We start from the raw sequence: 14122 nt of genomic DNA on the forward strand, positions 1-14122 counted from the left end.
GATCTCCACATGTGATCACTATTTTTTCTGACCATCGGAATCTACAGTTCTTTAAATCCGCTAAAGCTCTGACCCCAAGACAAATGCGTTGGGTATCCTTCTTTAGTGAATATGATTTCATAATCACATATAGACCTGCTGCCCAACATGTCAAAGCTGATGCTCTCTCTAGAATTAACAACTCTGGCATGGAAAACCCGAACAGCACACTTCCTATCATTCCAGAACATAAAATCATCTGTGCTGAAGAACATCCTGTTCATTCCTTTTTGGATATACTAAGAGAACAGTATGCCGCAATAGACAACCAAGAATGGATAAAGAATCTGTTGCATACCGTCAAAGAAGATCTATTGTTTCATGACAACCGCTTGTACATACCTTGTCCCCCCTTACATGCTCAGGTATTAAACTGGTGTCACAATAGTGTACTCGCCGGACATCCTGGAGTAGCAAAGACAGTTAGTCTCTGTCAGAGATGGTTTTGGTGGGATACTATCATTAAAGACACAACGAATTTTGTGAAAGCCTGTTCTGTATGTGCTAGACAAAAGCCTTCACATTGCGCCCCCACAGGGTTATTGAAGATCATACCAGCTCCTCCCAAACCATGGCATACCATTAGTATGGATTTTATCACCGAACTGCCAAATACTAAAGGGTATAACACCATACTAGTAGTGGTGGACATGCTGTCCAAAATGGCTCATTTTGTTCCACTTAAAAAGATTCCAACAGCACAAGAATTGGTACACATTTTCCTAGAGCAGGTAATACGTCTACATGGTACTCCAGCAGTAATCTTTTCTGATAGGGGTCCTCAATTTGTTTCCAAATTCTGGAGAGGAGTCTGTTCAGTGTTACAAATGGATCATAGATTGTCCACTGCATACCATCCTCAAACGGATGGTCAAACAGAAAGGACCAATCAAACACTAGAACAGTATTTGCGTTGCTTATTGACCAATTTATCCTCCACTTGGTTGGAAGCATTACCTTTGGCAGAATTTGCTTATAATAATTCAACACATTCAGCCATAGGAGTGTCCCCTTTTTACTTCAATCATGGTCAACATCCTGGGTTCCTTCCTATTCCCTTCCCTACTGATCTAGACAAAATACCTGCACTAAAGGAGCATCATCAACACTTAAAGGTTGTTTGGGAAAAGGCCATTCAAGAACTGAACAAAGCCAAAGAAACTATGAAATATCAAGCAGATAAACACCGTAGGGAGGAACCTCAGTACACTGTAGGTGAAAAAGTATGGTTATCCACCAAGAATCTCAGACTCCCCGGGTCCAAGAAATTACAGCCTCGCTTCATAGGTCCCTATCCCATTCTGAAAGTCATAACCCCAGTGACTCTCAAATTGCAGTTACCTCCACACATCAGAATTCATCCTGTGTTTCATTGTTCCCTTCTTAAGAAATACCTTCCCCCTTTGACCCCTGAACCACCACCTCCTCCTGTAGTGATCGAAGGCGAAGAAGAGTTTGAGGTACAACAGATCCTAGACTCTAGAAGGTATAGAGGCAAACTCCAATACCTTATAGATTGGGTAGGATATCCCCCAGAAGACAGAACTTGGGAACCCGCTGAAGATGTACATGCTCCTAGATTGATCAGGAGGTTCCATAGACTACATCCAAGGAAACCTGGCCCCGGCCCGGGAGGGGGGTTTTGAGGGGGAGAACTGTTAGGGGTGGTCGAATTAGACCCCAATCATAAGTGTTCAATATGAATTCCACAGGGCGTAGAATGCGCAAGTATAGAAACCCTCTTGTGTTCCTGCAAGACTTTTGCTCCTTTCCCTAAAGCCTCTTACTGTGTAGGGTATGGAGTTTTGTGACGCTCCCTAGGCAGGTTAAAGAGGAATCTCACCCACGAATCAGTGCTTGGCTTACTGTTCGGTTAGTGACCACGCCCCCTCTACTCAGCGTTCTGCTCCGTGAGGTTCCCGTAGTGTTCAGAGCTCCTGCTGAATTCTCTTGTTCCCGTTTGTGCTCCTTTCCAGTTCCTGACATTTCTACCTTTGGGTCACGGTATTTTTCTGTTCTGGATTTGTGTCCTGCCTGTTGTTTTGCCTTCCGCCCTGTTCCTTTGCCCTTCCTCGTCTCGGCACGCCCTTCCCCGGTGCCTTGCGTCCCCTTCCGCCTGGATACCCCGCCTGCCCTTCTCTCCTCTGTAGTGTCAATGTCCTAGCGGGCAAATCCTTCTCTTTGTGTTGACTCCGCGGTCATTTTGTGATCGAGGAGGTTTTGTGTATGTTTGTGATTTGCGCTTCACTCCGTCCTTAGCTTACGAGTGGAGCGTATTTTGGCTATCACGTCTTGTTGTAGTTACGCCCACTCCGTTCTGATCTTCAGTACCTATTCAGACGGGGTGTGTCTATTGTCCGCGTTTCATGTTGTTTGTTTCCTTTCTCCACTTTGTCTTAAGTTTATGAGTCGGAGGAAGGAATTGTCTGTGTTATATGTTTGTCACTCGCTCCACGCTGTCTTAAGTTTATGCGCTGGAGTGGGAATATTTGTATCACTTTGTCTTTAGCTTTATAAGTGATACTATTGTCATCAGCTGCACTTGTGGCGCCCAGTCCTGCTCTGTCTTAAGTTTATGAGTAGAACGGGCATTGGTGCATTCTACCTTGGAGATATCCTTGCTAGTTGTCCTCCAGATTCTCTGCTGTATCTCCTGGTTCTTGCCTGGACTTCTAGCTTAAAGCCCTGATACTCATCTATGTGGTAAGTGGAATGTTATGTTGAACACTTGTGTATCAGCCTTGTAAAGTACTGGTGAGGTTAGTATTGTTGTCTATTTATTTTCCAGTCTCCTGCCATCAAGACTGCAGCTACGCCACCTTGCTGGGGGAGAGTGGTACACTCCCTGGGAAAATTCCCCCCACACTTTTAGGTAGCAGCTGCCTGTTAGCGAAGTTATACCTTCTCGCTGTGGTAGTTGTTGTCTGGAAGTGTGTGGGACATTCATCTTTGCTCCTGTGGACGAACTACCTCCTCTCTCGAGGGGGATCCTTGACAGCAAGTGTGCGTTTAGTCTGGTTGCTAGGATTTTTGCATAGATCTTGCAATCTACGTTTATGAGTGAGACTGGTCTGTAGTTTTTGGGATGCTGTGTATCTTTGCCTTCCTTGGGTATAACTATAATGTTGGCTTCTGCCATTGTTGGTGTCATGATTCCGTTGTTGACGTAGTTTGTGAGTAGGTTTGTTAGCGTCGGTTTGAGTATCGGTAGGAACTGTTTGTAGAACCTAGCTGTGAATCCGTCCGGACCAGGGGCTTTGTTGTCTTTGAAGCTGGCTACAGCTCTTTCTATCTCCTCGCCCGTGATGCTTGATTCTAGCTTTTCTCGCTGGGTGTCAGTTAGTGCCGGCGTAGTGAGCTCCTTACCCCCGTCGCCGCCTAGGGTGGTGTCTCTTTTGTAGAGTTGCCCATGGAAGTCTCTAAATGCATTGAGTATTTCCTTGTTGGCTGTCTGGGATTTGTTATTGCTATCTCTGACTGCTGCTATTGAGTGCTGTTTCTGTTTGCCCTTGAGGTAGAACGCTAGTGCCTTCCCTGCTCTATTGGCGGTGCATAAGTTTATGGCTTTGTACTTGTTTATCCAGGTTCCTGTCCTTTCGCTAAGAATTCTGTTTAGTTCGTATTTCCTTTTTGTTAGTGTTGTGAGTGTGTTCCTGTCTTCTAGGTTGGCTATGTGTCCCGTTTCTAGGTTTTTTATCTCCCTTTCTAGGTCTAAAATCTTTTTGTTCCGTTCTCTGTTTAGCCTGGCCTTAATGTTGAGTATTACACCTATGATCGTGGCCTTTAGGGCATCCCACAGTGAGTTCCTGTCTATTTCCAGGGTGTCGTTAATTGCTAAGTATTCTTTTATTGCCGTCTCTATTTCTGCCTTGGCTGTTGCGTTTTTGAGCAAGTCATCGTCAAATCTCAACCTACGGGTTGGCCTTTCATTGTGTTTGCCTGTCAGCACTAGGCTGATGTGTGAGTGATCTGAGATGGCTCATGTGCCTATTTCTGTCAGGTTGATGAGGTGAGTGTGTGTGTCTGATATCAGGATATAGTCTATTGTACTGTAGGAATTGTGTGGGGTTGAGTAGAACGTGTACTCTCTGCCGTCTGGGTTCTGAAGTCACCATGAGTCTTTGAGTTTGAGTTTTGTGCAGAGGTTCCTCAGAATGTTCCCTCTATGTGATGTCTGGCTCAGTCTCTGCGGGTGTCTGTTTATGGCTGGGTCTAATACCTGATTCATGTCTCCAGCTACCATGAGGAGTTCTCCCAGTGGTATGGTGTCTAGCTGCTCTCCAACCTTGTCCCAGAAGGACTTGTCATCATTATTAGGACCATAGATGTTGGTTATATGTATGGGTTCTTCTCCTCTTACTAGACTGGTCACTAGGATTCTACCCTCTGTGTCTGCCAAGGCGCCACAAGACTCACCGATTGAAGGGGCATATACGCAACAACGAAAGCAAAACCGCCTCTGGCTTGTGGGCACCACCATAACCGGAAGGAGCCAGCGAGACAGTAAAAAATCAGGAAACAGAAACAGATAACGGGCACAAACGCAGGAAAATGACGTGCAAGCCCATTAAGAACTGAGCGCTCGCACAGGAACAAGCCGCCCACAACGAACAACGGCAAAGAGCATCCCCGATATGAGGGGGAGGCAAAACTGAAGCGGCTGCATAGCGGTACGTGCGCGGCCACACCGGGCTGAGCGGCGCAACAGAGGCAGCGCAAGTCAAAGCGCAGAAAAGTACTGTACACATCCCACTAGGGTAAGAGCGCTAGCACAGGTGCGGTGAAAAAACAAAACGCCCACAACGAACAAGCTAAGAACATCGACAAGAACATCCCTGCAGGAAGGGGTAAAGCGGAGCAAACGCAGCGAGACCGGTGGGGCAAGAAAAGCGTAGAAACACTCCACTTCAGCACCGCAAATTAGCAGCTCATCTCACAGCGAGCGCAGCCATACCTGCGGGGGCAAACAGAGAAACGAAGTTGGCTGAGCTAGGCAACGCAAGAAACGAAGAGCGAGCAGACACGTCGCAGCGGGACACCAGGACCAGAGCACAAAAACATCCTGTAAGAAGCAGTGAACGTGAAAAAGCACGCGCTGGCAGGGGCAAAGTCAAAAACAAGGACTAGGTACATCAGAGAACTGAGCAGGTACCGGACACATAACATGACCTCAGCGCCTGGATCAGAACCAGCCGGGAGCCCTAACGGCAACACAAAAGCAGGGCAGACTGGGAAGCGTCCAACTGAGGAGAAGACTTGGGGCAATGGCAGGATACGAGGGGAAGCCCGCAGGCGACCAAAAAATACAGAGAAAGGAGAACCTGGAATCACCAATGAAACTGAAAAGTGAGACGACAACTCTAGAGACTATTCTTAAGAGGGTCAACGAAGGCAATGCAGTAGCAAAGGAAACAAAGCTCACTATAGACAATATGTAGCTAGAACTGGCAGCGATAAGAGCGGACTTACATAGCACAAACACCAGAATGGAGGCCGCAGAAGGAAGAATAAGCGACATTGAGGACGCAACCAACAAACACACCAAAGCAATAGCGGAAGACTCTAAAAGTACAAAAGCCATACAAAAACATCTAGCCGAACAGGACGACTGGGCCAGAAAAGGCAACATAAGGATTCTAGGCGTCCCAGGAGGAATTGAAGATCAGGCGGGTACCTGCGCTGCCATGTTAGAAGACATGCTACCCAAACTAACTGGCCTGAAATTCGACAGGCAGTTCGAAGTGGACAAAGCCTACCGAGTACCAGCAGGAAAACCAGCACATGGGAGAAGCCCCAGACCGATAATCTGCTTCCCACTAAGAGCTAGCCACACTGATGCCATCTTCGCCTTTGCCCGGAAAAATCAAAATCTAACATGGGCAAGCAGCAAAATAGTGCTTACACACGACTACTCCAAACCTACAGTCGAAACCAGAAAGGGTTTTCTAGCAATAAGGGACCGAAGGAAGCTCAACTTCATTTTCGCTGGACCAGCACGCTTCAAGATAACTGACAATTGGAGGACCATGATCTTTGACGACCCGGAAGAACTAAGAAGATACCTACAAGGACCACCAACAGAGGAGATGGAAACTAAAGGCGCCGGAGCTCCAAAGAGAAGCGCATCACCGGATGGAGCGGGGAAACTGGAATAAAAAAATACACATACAAGCTACTACTTCACAAAATTCTACCTCAAAGGCGCGTCCGATGCACTCCCAATTAAGAAACTCTAACCTATGATCTATGCAAAGGGGTGACAGGGGCGCACCACAGCCTCAGAGACAACAAACACCCCTTTAACAAAAAAAAAGTATTGGGGGAACAAACACGAGGCGCCTGGTCAAAAAGCAAACTACGCACATCAACAAACCTCGAACACCTAAGCGCCGAACACTCAAGCTGGATAAAATTGAATGTCTGAAGACATCACCTCAGGGACCATGCGGAGCAAAGGAACTTTGTCGTCGCACACCCACAAAGAATATTTCTATAGACTATTGGACTGAGCCCCCCAACAGTAGGATTGGTAGTACCAAATCACATGGTCTTGGCTCCCATTTAACACCATCCTAAATCACAACTGATTTTAGCATTCTCTCGGATACAGATGTCGGCATCTCCTCCGCCGTAAACAGGAGCGGAGTGGCATGTCTCATGTGATCTGGGTGGGATGCCTCAAGCAAACCAGGCAAGAAGCCTCTCGTGCAGCACCTCACACAATCAATGTATTGTGTAGAAGTGCTTGTGAGCTGCCAGCATTTATTTACATGAGTGAACCGTGTCAGAGAAAACAACTAGCCCCATCATGGCTGCCGCCACATGAGTCTATGGACAAACGAGAGACAGGACTAAATTTGGTATATGTAAACGGGTTGACAGAAAAAGTGGCCAACTGGTGGAAAGAAGGTTGTGAGAAAGCAAGACAAAAAGCTTTGAAGGCCATTAGTAACAGTAACATAGACTCTTTTAAAACAGAAGTTACTACTACGTTTCTCTAACCTAAATGTTTTCTTTCCGATATGCAGTGTATAATTTTGGGACAGTTCAGGACTCTGGAAGCTCTACATTTTGGCAGTTACCTGTGAACCTCTGTTTGTGGGGTCCTACATTCTGTGATCACTAATAAAAGCATGCATCCACATTCTTTCCTAAATTGCTGAGTATGGAGTCATTTTTCTTCCACAATCTGGGTGCAGTTTGCTCTTGATTGCAGTGGCTTCTGGAGCTGGCAGCATCCTTCCCACCACCCAGGCATGGGAAGTGAGGTAAGGGAGGATTCTCTGTGTGGGAACTGGGAAAAGAAACTGTAGCATAGGTGTAATGCAAATGCACAACACAGCTTTAGAAACATGTTTTCCTTTGGTGATGCTAGCAAAGAGACATGGAAAGACCAGTGAAAAAGCCTTAAATCACCGGGCGACCAGCCCTTAAACTGTGCAGCCAACCGACCAGGTATAGCGCATTCTGACCGCAGGAGAAACGATGGGCATCATGGCTGGCCTGTTCATTTCAACTACTGCAGTGAGGCTACAGAGTATGTATTCACAATGTGCAACATGAGTTAAAACCTAAAATCTATCCAAATTCTTCTGTCTGGATGCAGCACTGTCTTATCTCAATTAACAAGAGCCTGAAGGCTTCCTTTGGAATTGCACTAGCCTGCCAAGTCGAGAGTTTACCCTGGGCCAGCAGTTTGTTTTCTCAGAAGCGCCTTTTGTCTCTATGGTGAAAGTTGCTTCATTAAAATAAACATTAAGAGCAGTTTCACAAAGCCATGGTGGATCTGTTGGCACACTTTTTATTTTTATTCTTTGGGCTACAAACAGCCGAAGTGAGGGTTTGTCTTAGAAAAACCAATGTTTCTGACGGCATTGAAAGTTTTCTTCCACTGTGTGAGATGTTTACATTGCTCCTGTTTGGAGGGGGGGGGGGGATTGGCAGCCCCAGACAAGAAAACAGACAGTGTGTTTGTTATATAGCGCACTTCTAACCTGAAGTCTCGTAGCGCTGTATTTATACCGCTGTGGAACACTTCCTGGCTTTCCTGTGAGATGCCCACTCCTGAGCACCCCCAAGGTGAAGCCAGGCATCCAAGCGCTGCTGGGGCCGTTGTGGAGATTAAGCAAGCTATTGCCCAGAGTCACAGAGTGGGACTCTATGATTAGACTAGGCACCGAGGCGAGAATTATCAGGTCCGGGGAGATTGAGTCCAAGAGCCGCCGACGCGGGAATTGAACCCTGGTCCCGGGCCAGACCTCTGAATCAGGGTCTGCCTCTCTAACCATTGAGCCACGCTTCTCCACAGTGGGGAGTGTATCGGCTGGGCTAAGGGGGGTGGCCCCTACTATGCCAATTCCCAGGGTTGAGTTCTGCCCAAAGTTTAAAAAAATTATTATTTGTATTTATTTATAGATTTTATGAAAAACAGAGTACATTAGAATGAAAGAGTTCTGCCCAAAGTTGTCCAACATCAGAGCTGGCATCAGGAATATGAGCAATGGGCGCACAACACGGTAGCCCATTGTTAGCAGCTGTCCCCTTACTGCCCACCTTTAACTGAGACACAAATATTTAGGAACACACGCAGTGAAACATCTTAGGTGCTCTCTAAAAATAGAAAGCCAAGGCACAATCTTTCCGTGTGGGAGCTTCTAGGGCACTCGTTGGTCACCAATGAACATTTCCAAAGTTAACCATCTATTTTCTTTTACTGTGAGCAAAAGTGACTTCCAGATTCATAAAGTCCTATACTTTTTTTGTTTGTTTGCCAAACGCTCATCTTTCTTCACAATGCTCATGAATTCACAGGTTTTCTGCTTCACTTCTCATCCTCGTTCTTGATGGAAAGGTAGTATTAGCTCTCCCACGGCTGTGTGCCAGGCTTCCACACCTTTACCTGTCTCCATGTGCTGTTGATATTTAAACAGAACGAGTAGATGCACCATTGAGGATTTGGTTGTACACTTCACGTGTCCCATCGATTTAACTTGTTGAAGTAAAGTATTACATAGAGGGTTCGATTATTGTTCTTATTGGCTACAAATAAAATAGTAAAACAACAGGAAGCAGCTTTAAGAGCATCCAGATTATTTGTAAAATAAGTGTCTGTGGTTTTATTAAATTCAAAGAATTCAGTTCCAAAAGCACCAAGCTATATTTGGAAGTTTGGGTAGGAGAAAAGGTGATTTTTAAACCTTCTTCTTCCCAACATATGGCTTATCAAAGGTAGTAAAACAAGAATGTGGTCTGACAGAAAGTTGGAACCCATTTGTGCAAGGTGTAAACATTTAGAAGGGGATGTATCTACTACCAAATAATCAATACAGGATGAGGTACCTAAAGAAAAGAATGACAATTCCGAAGAAACAGGGATGAAGAGTCTCCAAGCAGCTGTTACATGTCTACAAAAGAGTGCAGACTTAACCACATGGCTGCTGCGGGGATTTTTGCGCTGTGCTGGATTTTGCCATTTGGCTGGCACCATGACGAGCTCAGCTCGTCATCAGCACACGACACCCGTGGGTGATGACGAGCTGAGCTCGTCATCAGCATCGAAAGGGTTAAAAGCTTTACAAGATTTATTAAGGACAAATTTGACACCATTATATCTATAAAAGGATCAAGGATATCATTAAAGTTACCACCTGTAACAATATTGTCATCAAAAAAACTAGTGATTTTGATATTAATATGATTCCAAAAAGAATGGTCAGTTTTAACAGGGCCATAATTGATAATAGAGAAATTCATATTTTATCAAGTGGTATCCATCTTTCCTCAGAATATCACTCCTGAGATAATGTTTCTACATAAAGATATTTGTGAAAAAGGACAGCGCTACTTTAATGTCTGCTGCAAGAGAAAAAAACAATATTTCTTATTCGTAGTCTTTTAAGACCCAAGGATTCTAATTTGTGGCAATTGGTTTCATGTAAAAAGGCAACTTTAGCATTCTGTTTAAAAAATGCGATAGTACCTTTTATCTTTTGACGGAGTTGCTAAGATTTTAGACATTCCATGAGACAACACTAGCCATGAACAATGAAAAAAGCAGAATACAGACACCAATGACAACCTGTACTGAGAAAAGAAAAATGGAGTAAAATAAATGTGACAATACGAATTAATACAATAACGTGGAGAAAGTATAAGGAATGTAACAAATAGCCTTTCAAAAATTGAAACAAGATAAAGAGAGTGACGAGAAATTAGTAAAAAAGCAAAGAGAAATAAACTAAAGTTAAGAGAGCCAGTAGTACAAGGCATAAAACCCAAACTAGAAAATTCATATAATAATAAATAAATGAGCCATAATTTGAACATAGCAACCTAACTAAAGGGAACCTGCAGAGATAACTAGATATATTTCGCCGACAATAAATATAGGAGAATGTGGTTAAATAGGTTTCACAGTAGAAATATCCATAGGAATGGAATAGTAATGCAACCTTTTTTTCTAATATATTTTCGTATCTGATTTGGTTGCTCAAAGGATCTACAGATTCCATTGTGCGCAATCTTGAGACTACAAGGATGTATGGCACCGTAGTGAATACTGAGTTGTTGAGCATTATTCTCATAGTGAAGCATACTTGTTTCTTGCATTTGTGGCTTTAGAGGGGCTTCAGACATTAACAGTTGATGGTCAGACCAGATATGTTTCTTTATATCTTTAACAGTCTTAATAATGTTAAGGAGGTTTATGTATTCCTAAAAAATCATGGTGATACTCAGGGTGCGGTTGATAATGTAGATTGAACTAGCGTATGAGCTCTTTGTATGTTTCGGTTTTGAGAAATAAGCAAGCCTACAAGCTCAGGAACAATCTTGTTAAGGAAATGTTTCATTACCCTGTGCTCCTCCAGGAAGATCATAAAGTCTCAAATTTGTTGCATCTATTTCCATTTTCTAAATCTGCAGCAGACTGTAACCTTCCATTAGTGATGATCACAAACTGTTTAGAGCTTTTATTTCATCTAAACTTTTGTCAAGAAAAATATATTTTATAGTTCATATTATAATCATACATTTGTACACAATAAATACGGCTTAGCAGTGATATCCAAATACAATAACCGTACATTTATGCTGTTGATTTAAACACTAGTATGCCATAAAATGGACTGTGAAAGGAGAAGCTTGATACAGATGGGAGCAACGTGAGCATGTGACAGAATACAGGGGCATATTTACAAGCCCCTATCGCCACCACGCCGCCACTTTTCAGGATATTGCAGTGGCGATAGGGGCTTCGCCTTATTCACAAAGCAGCGTTGAACCACTTAACGTGACTTACCGCCGCCTTGTGAATAAGGCCCTCTTTCAAGCTATATTTAGCATAAAAGGGTTGGGCAATGGGTATTGCGGTGGGCATTCCACTGCAACACCCATTGATTTTGGCGCTGCCCCAAATTGACAAGGGCAGTGTAAATATGGGGCGCTGCCAAATTAAGACCAGGGAAAACCTGGTCGCAATGCGGAATTTTTTTTAATTTCTCCTAATCTTTGCTGTTTATGTGTGTTACATTGTGCAGCATACATAGAAACAGCAAAAGGCAATTGATAGTTTATGTGCTGGAAGGTGACCCTTCCTGCACATCAACAATCAATAAAAAAAAAAGTTTTGCAACTTCTATGTGTGCATTAAGCAGCACACATAGAAGTTACAAAATACCCTTTTAAAGATTGCTTATGTGCAGAAAGCAAGACCTTCCTGCACATAAACAGTCTTCCCCTCAACGCAGACACCCTTGCACTATGGTGCAAAGGTGCCTGCTTTGGTGCTAGGCTGCTAAATTTAGCGCCAGGGCAGAGGGAAATGACGGGCTGCACCATATTGTTGTAAATATGGTGCAGCACTGCGTAGTAAATATGCCCCACATTTTCTCGACTCCTACAGAGCAGCACATTGAGAGTCAACAGTAGTTTTTCTATATGGGTGTGAGAAATTGGGTTGTTGGTTGAATGGGGTGTGAGCCCAGCACAAGTAACAGCCACAATCCCTTGCAGGTTAAGCCACAAAAAACAACTAAATTAAGCTGGGATTAGCCATGGGTAGCTTGGCACAAAATGCAGTCAGGCTTAATTTAGAGACAATGTGTAAAGTATTTATGCAGCACACAAACAGTAATGAAGTGAAAATACAATGCAAGAAAAAAACCAAACCAATTTAGAAACATATTGTAAATTTTAATCAATTATTTGACACCAAAACAGCAGAAATTCAATCAGTAGAACCGGAGTTATTAATTTGTAGATAATAAACTGCATTGTAGCACCACCAAGCATATAGCACCAACCGTGCCTGGACCAGGTCAAGTTAAAGTTAAAGTTCAAGCTGACTGTGATGAAGCATGGGTGGATACAGTCTCAGATTTGTCCCGCTGAAGTTTTACCTTCTAAGGTTTTGTGCCAAGAGTCCTATTTGTGTTGGAAAGGGCTGCAAGGTGTAAGGGGTGTGCCACAGCCGGCAGTCAGTATAGTGCAAAGAGCAGGTCGGGAGGGCTGGAGAGTCACGTTGCGGTTGTGTGAAGAGACAGGCTAGAGTTGATTTTCAGTGCGAGCGCAATGGTTCCAGAATGAATTGGCCAATTTGCTGTCACAAACAGCCCAAAAGCTTGAATTCAAGAACTTGGGAACCACACCATGGGTTCAGGACCTGAGAGGCACAACTTGGGGGTTAGGAACTCGATGAAGACGACGGGGCCAAGAGCTGTTGGGGATCCTTTTTTGTCCCTGATGTGCAGATCAGGAGTCCAGCAGACTAGCCCTTTGAGTCACTCTGGGGTCCTGGGTTCAAGATGAAGATGCAGGTCCAGTTCTTCCCCAGACGAGAGGGCAGTAGGCAGCAGGTCAACGCAGAAGGGCATAGCACCTTTAGAGTAGCATTCCAGCAGAGAGGCAGTCCTTTCAGTAGCACACCAGTCCTTCTTCCTGTCAGAGTATCCACAGGTCCAGAGGTGTACTGAAGAGTTGATGTCTGAAGTCCTACTTTCATACCCTGATACCTGGTTCTGGAAATGGGAGCTGCTGCTATACAGTGGCTTTGAAGTGTGTGAAATTCCCTGCCTTGGCCCCAAGCTAGCTGACGTGTGAAGGCCCTTAGTGTGATGAAGAGTACAGGCTATTCAGTTGTAAGTGGGGTTGTGCTCAGCTCGGCTCCGCTCCCCATCCTGCCAGCAAGGTGGCCCATTCAGGCACAACTAATCCCTCTATTGGGTTACCCTCTGGGGGAATTCACAAATTATAACTGTCAGCTACACCCAGTCATGTTGCCCAGGCCAAGCTATAGGCACAAAAAGGGCTAAAGGTAAGTAAATGCTAACTATCTAAAAGTGACATTTTTAAAATTGTTATCAAAAACCCAACTTCACCACCAAATAGGGCATTTCACCCCAATTTCAAAGACACCAACAATGAACTAATTATCTCTTCCCGTTTGGAAATTACACTTATAAAATGTAATAAGGCACGTCAAATGTTATCCTATGGAAGAGATAAGCCTTGCAATAGTGAAAAATGAATCTAAGAGTTTTTCCACTACAGAGCAGCACATTGAGAGTGAAAAGTCGTTTTTCTATATGGGTGTGTGAAATTGGGTTGTTGGTTGACTGGGCTGTGAGCCCAGCACAAGTAACAGCCACAATCCATTGCAGGTTAAGCCACAAAAAACAACTAAATTAACCTGGGATTAGCCATGGGTAGCTTGGCACAAAATGCAGTCCGGCTTAATTTAGAGACAATGTATAAAGTATTTATGCAGCACACAAACAGTAATGAAGTGAAAATACAATGCAAGAAAAAAACCAAACCAATTTAGAAAAATATTGTACATTTTAATCAATTATTTGACACCAACACAGCAAAAATTCAATCAGTAGAACCGGAGTTATTAATTTGTAGATAATAAACTGCATTGTAGCACCACCAAGCATATAGCACCAACCGCGCCTGGACCAGGTCAAAGTTAAAGTTCAAGCTGACTCTGATGAAGCATGGGTGGATACAGTCTCAGATTTGTCCCGCTGAAGTTTTACCTTGTAAGGTTTTGTGCCAAGAGTCTTATATGTGTTGGAGAGGG

Source organism: Lissotriton vulgaris, chromosome 8 (assembly GCF_964263255.1).
Source record: "Lissotriton vulgaris chromosome 8, aLisVul1.2, whole genome shotgun sequence".
Classification (NCBI taxonomy): domain Eukaryota; kingdom Metazoa; phylum Chordata; class Amphibia; order Caudata; family Salamandridae; genus Lissotriton; species Lissotriton vulgaris.